Genomic DNA, 6,302 nt, shown 5'->3' on the forward strand with positions numbered 1-6,302 from the left:
TTATTAATCTCTAGTTTAATACTAGGAAAAAAAATATACTTAAAATAAATTGTACCAAAATTAATTATTTAAATAATTAATTTCACAATGTATAATATTTTCCTATTTTAATATTAGAAATAATAAGTAGTCCAGAAATAACTATCTAGAAAATTTGAAAAAATATCTAATTTAAGTTGTATTAGAAAAAAATTAGAACTTAAATATTTTCAAATTTAAATTTAACTAAATATCAAAAATTAAGTTATAACCACTTAATTTGAAAATATTCCATTTTAAGTTAATATTTAAAAAAAATATCAACTTAAAAAAAATATCTAAAGAATCTTAATAACCAATTCCTAAAATTCCTCAACTTAATTTTGAAATTTTAAATCCAAAAGATATTCAGATTTAAGTTGATTAGTTAGAGATAACTAAATATCAACTTAAATAGGAATATTTAATGAAAAATTTAAATTAAGCTTCAGAAAGAATCTAGATGGTTATAATTCTATATTTAATTAAATACAAGAAAATACATATAGTTTAGCTTAGAATAAAATTCTTTAAACTATGGTTTTCTTAAATTAATTTCAAAATAAATGAAATTAATTATGTTGCTAATCAATTTTATTAGGTTAAACTAATTTAATTAACCTTGTACAGTTATCCAAATCAGGCAAATGAGCCTTCACAATAGGGGTGGTTCATGTGAGGGGGGCTGGGTTCAGTATGTCGTACCCACTACTATGGCTCCCAACTCTCACACAAGGCCCAAAAGAGAGGAATTTAACCTTAAAATGAACAATTGTTATTAATTGAATGTGCCCAAAAACTAAATGGGCCTAAATAAAATCTATCAAAAACTATGATATTTTATTTAGGAACAACAACCTATATGCATCTATAATAAAATTAAACATATAGGCTCACACAAGCACACATTTGGATGGATCCTATCATGTTGCTAGGTCATACACAGATGAAAGAAGATTGTAAAATTTACCTGTTACAAATTATTTACTTGACCAATGGAACCATGAGTTAAAATCAGATCATTGGATCTGTCAACAATTTAACCATGGCTATTTGCAATCAAGCAATAATAGGTTTAATAAAACTTACATACAAGCTAAAACACATACTCCTACAACAAGATGAATTGGATAGTTGGATGTAGGATTTATTTAATTTTAAATAATTATTTTCAAAAATATTTAAATAATAAAACAATATTTCGGTTTTAAAATAAAATAACAAATAAGAAAAATATAAAATTAAACCTACAATTTTTGAAAAATTAGGTTTCAACTAACCTAAATATCATTTCAAAAATAATTGCTAACTACCTTTTAAATTTTTAAAATTATTTTATAAATTAAATATAAAATAAAAAAAAATAAATATTTTTCAAATTTTATAATCTAATTTAAATAAAATAACAAAAATTTAAAAAATTAGCAAAATATCTTACTTCTATTTAAAATTACATGATTATAATAATCTTATTTTAAACTTAAATAAGGTCAAATATTTTAAAAAAATATTTAATATCTGACCTTTAAATTTAAAAGATAAGAGAAAATAATCAAATTTAAAAATAAGATATAAAATCAAGCAAAAAGATAGATATTTACTTGTTTTCAAATTCAAATTACACTAATATCTAAAATTAAATTTAAAAAATTCAAATTAATTTATTTCTGATATTAGATTTGAAAATTGAAAAGTAAAAATCAAAATACAAAACTACACAAAAAATCGGAAGTTAATTCCATGAAATAGCATGAAAAAACGAAGAAAAACGAAAAAATTGCGAGCTGTACGGACAGTATGCATTGCCTATTCCGCGCGCGCGAACCTCAGTTTCAGACAAAATCCTGTCTGTGCGCGTGCTGTCCGAGGGATGCCCCCTCATGCGTGCGCGTGGCTAGTTGCACCACCCTGATATTTTTCGAAACTTCAAAAAATCTTAACTAATTCAAATTAAATCGAAATTGAGTTCTGTAAAAAAGTAAATTGCTTAATTTTTTCCATACTATCCAATTAAAATAATTCCAGAGACATATATTTAATTATTTTTCACGAAAATTCACAAACATCTATCAATCATCAAACAACACTCAAAACAACATGATACCATCCAAAACATCAAACAAATTGTTTTAAGTCCAAATTTCTTGCAAGCAAATCAATTACCATGGCTCTGAGGCTAGTTGTTGGAAATTATTTTACCAGGATCTTAGATCTACTCACAAGTATGCTGATTAACACCCTAAATATGAACTTCTAAAACGATTATGAAATAAACACATATAAAGTATTAGAAACCTTACATATGGTGCAGCGAAATAATATGACCCCTTCCATTCAGATCTCTAACCCTTGTATCCTTTCTGTCGCAAAGTATTATCAAGATCTGAACCTGGATTCTTTCACTCCTTCTTTAGTGCTGAAACTCCTTCTTGTTGAATGTCTTTATTCACGATCTTCCTCACTATGATTGAGGTTTCACTTGCTGTGTGTGGGCACTACTCTAATCACTAAGTGGTACGAAATTTCAAGGAAGAAGAAGAGTAAGAAGTGGCGGTTAGGGTTTAGAAAGTGAAGGCTCAGGTTTTTCTCTGAAGGAAAGTGTGAAAGTTAAGTGTAAATTTCCTGAAGCCTTCACTATCTATTTATAGCATTCCACTAGGGTTAGGTTTGAATTATTTGGCATTAAAATAATGAAAATATCAGATGATAAATCCTATAAAAGTGGCCGGCCTAGGCAATATGGATTTGGGCCTCACTTTTTGCAATTTTGCAGTTTTATCATTTCTGCATCTCATTTTCTCAAAAACGCCAATTTTTAAATTCAACCATTTAAATGCAAATTATATCTATTTAATAACTATAAATAATTATTAAATAATATTGTCATTTATCATATTTATTAATTGAACCATACAAAGTATCATAATTAACAAATATGCCCCTAAAACTCTTTCTTTAAAATTTCGCCCTTACTTAGTGAAAAATTCACAAATAGACATAGTCTAAATTGAGAATTATAATTAATTAATCAAAACCAATTATATGAGTCTTACAAGCAATATTATCTCAACTAGTGGGGGGACCATGGGTCTATATAACCGAGCTTCCAATAAGCAGATCAAGAATTTATAACCTAAATTCACTGACTTATTAATTCTTCGTTGAATCCACGCATAGAACTTAGAATTGCACTCTCAGTATATAGAATGCTCTATATGTTCCACCGTATAGACACATCATTAGTTATCCATTGTTATAATCCTAATTTGATCAATGATCCTCTATATGAATGATCTACACTGTAAAGGGATTAGATTACCGTTACACCCTACAATGTATTTTATCCTTAAAACACTTAACCCCGTATAAATGATATTTCAGCTTTTGTGAAATGAGTACTCCACCATTTATTTTCGTTTGGTCAAGCTCGAAGGAGATCATCCTTTACTTAATTCGTGTAATACCCGGTAAAAATATACATATATTTTAAATTTTATTTGATATACAATTTGTGTGAGAATAAGTATTTATTTATTTCTACTAATAGTGAATAGAGACTATTGCTTAAAATAGTATTGATAGATTTCTAAACATAGTTGAAAATATAGTAACTGTCAAGGTAAAATTATGGTGTTTTTACGAATTAAGATAATTATTCAATTAAAGCCCAATATGAAAGTCTATTAGAGTTTTATAGATTATTTAGTGGGTTTAATTTATTGTATGAAGTGCATTAAATAATATTATAATGGAATTAATGTTAAAAAAATTCGTAGGTTTGGATAAATTCGCAGGATTAAAAACTGTTTTAGTAAAATGATCATATCTAGAGTTTTAGAGCTCCGATTGAGGTGATTCCAGTGGCGTTGGAAAGATAACTCAAAGATCTATAAATTTTGTAGAAATAGTTATATCGTAATTCGGACGTTTTCTAGGTGAAAACTGAGCCTAAAGTTACGTGATAAATGGCTTACTTTTAAAATTTAAAAATTAGATATTTGTTGATTTAATAATATTTTAGCATTTTATTATAAATTATTATTTTTAGTTAACCTAAACCTATCAGAATACGATATCTCATAATCTTTTTATGAAACCCTAAGCTATCATAGTTTTATTTTTCCTCTCCAAACCAATTAGTCAAAGCTTCATTCTTCTTCATGGTTGCTCCTCTCAAATCTTCCACACTTCTTATTTTCTATCTTCATTCTTAAAGTTTTGGATTTATAATCAAGGCTTGTGGGCTTGAGACATCAAATAGAAAGTTGTGAAGAGGTATATGAAATATTTTCTTGCTCAATAATGCTAAATGTTATCTAAGGTTCGGACTTATTATATTTTTTCGTTTTCAGAAAAAACAAGTTTCAGTAAAGTAATGATATCTCTCTTGATATTGATCCGTTTTTAGAGATTTTTGTATCGTTGGAAAGCTTATTCGATGATCTAAAATTTTTCTCAAGAAACAAATAACCAATTCGGTGTTCTTCTAACTCCAAAATTATCATCTTTCTACTATGGTTGTAATTCGTTCTCTTTATATTTCTAGAAAAAGTACTTTCACTTAAAATATAATAACTCTCTCAATTCTCATCCATTTTTAATGATCTATATGTGGTCTCAAAGCTTATTCAATTTTCCATAAGTTTTATGAAGAAACGTTTTGTTAATTCGAAGTCATACTATGTCAAAAAGTTAGTTTTTTCAATATCATGTGATTCGTTTCTAGAATCTTGTTCTTGCAAAACTGTTTTGGTAAAATTGTAATATCTCTTTGAATATAATTCCAATTTCAAAGATTTTGGTATCATTGGAAAGGTAATTTAATTTCCTAAAACTTTGATGAAGATGTTATCTTCTAGTTCTGAACCATTCAATGTAAAAAGTTTGTATTTTTTCTAAGTTGTGTAATTCGTTACTCCATATTCTTTCTCAGAAATAGTTTCAGTAAAACAATCATAACTCTCTCAGTTTTAATCTATTTTTAATGATCTTTATATCATTGGAAAGATAATGGAATTTCCTATAATTTTTATGAAGACAACTTTCACTGAATTAGTATAGTTGTTGGTCAAAAATAGTGATCTTTCTGCTGTACTGTAAGAGTACGAATTTTAATGTTTGGGCCTTGAACCATGTGTTGTTATAGGTAGTAGTGACGAGATAACAAGTCTTAAGCAGTGGGATTTGAGGATCTTGTCCTCAACAAGAAAATTTATTGAGGTGCTTGGAGTAGCAAGAAGGTGTTCTTAACAACTGAGGTAAGAAGAGTGGACATCTGTGCACAGGGTGTATGTTGAAACATACAACTGTATTATGGGTTTGTATTTACATGTTTTATGGTAGATTGTTATTTTATGCTAATGTTATTAGTGTGTGATAGTGATAAGGCTTTTGACTGTTTGTGTGAGGATAGCACTTATAGGATAGGATTTCTGCTGCTGGTGTGAGCATAGCACTGCAGGATATATTTTTGGCTGCTTGTATGGGTTTACTTGCAGGTTATCCTATCATGGGTGAGTACAACTTGTGATAAGGGATTGCCTTATTGGATGCCGAGTGTGAGAACAGCACAAGGCAGGGCAAGTTACACTTCATGTCTGATCAACATGAGTGGGAGTAGATTATCGTATATGAGGACAATGTGCGATAAGATACTATGTGTTATGTGTGTGAGTATAGCATGCATTAAGATTAAACTGTGATATGATGTTGTATTGTATGTAAGAATAATGTGTGATATGACATGTTGTTATATGTATGCAAGTATGGTATGAATTGATTTGATGTTATGATATTGTTATACTTATGACTATGTTATCTGGTTGGGGGGGTTATGTCCTACATAGCTCTTTTTACTGGGCGTTAGCTCATGGGTACTCTGTGTGCAGGCAAAGACAAAACTAAACAGTGAGGATGGCGAGCTCGAGGCGTGGATTACATGTTAGGGGATTGTCACGATGTTTTGGTTTAAAAATATTTCATTAAAGATTATGATTCAAATAGTTTTTGTAAAGCTTTATATTTTAAGGTTATGAATAAATAAATGTTTTGTTTTAAAAATAATGAGATCTCATGCTTAGTTATTTTTCATTAAATAAGTCTTTTATTGTCTTTATCTTAAATGGTTTTAAACGGACTAGCTAGTGTGATGTCTCGGGAAATCGGGGCGTTACAATTCGCTAGATAGAAGCTATAGATTTTATGTTTATGTTAGCGCTCCCACTCAATTGCACTACCGTGTTCCCAAAATGTACGTATCACCCTGACCCAAAAGTAGGCTTAAC

At 28.7% G+C, this 6,302-nt stretch overlaps 1 long non-coding RNA gene across 1 annotated transcript; it reads left to right on the plus strand.

The window, feature by feature from the left end:
- Positions 1 to 5,103: 5,103 nt before the first annotated feature.
- Positions 5,104 to 6,081, plus strand: LOC133033937 (uncharacterized). The gene is made up of 2 exons (XR_009685949.1): positions 5,104 to 5,276; positions 5,907 to 6,081. It is a non-coding gene; the product is annotated as an uncharacterized LOC133033937 (long non-coding RNA).
- Positions 6,082 to 6,302: the final 221 nt, after the last annotated feature.

The sequence above is a fragment of the Cannabis sativa genome, chromosome 2 (assembly GCF_029168945.1).
Source record: "Cannabis sativa cultivar Pink pepper isolate KNU-18-1 chromosome 2, ASM2916894v1, whole genome shotgun sequence".
Taxonomy (NCBI): domain Eukaryota; kingdom Viridiplantae; phylum Streptophyta; class Magnoliopsida; order Rosales; family Cannabaceae; genus Cannabis; species Cannabis sativa.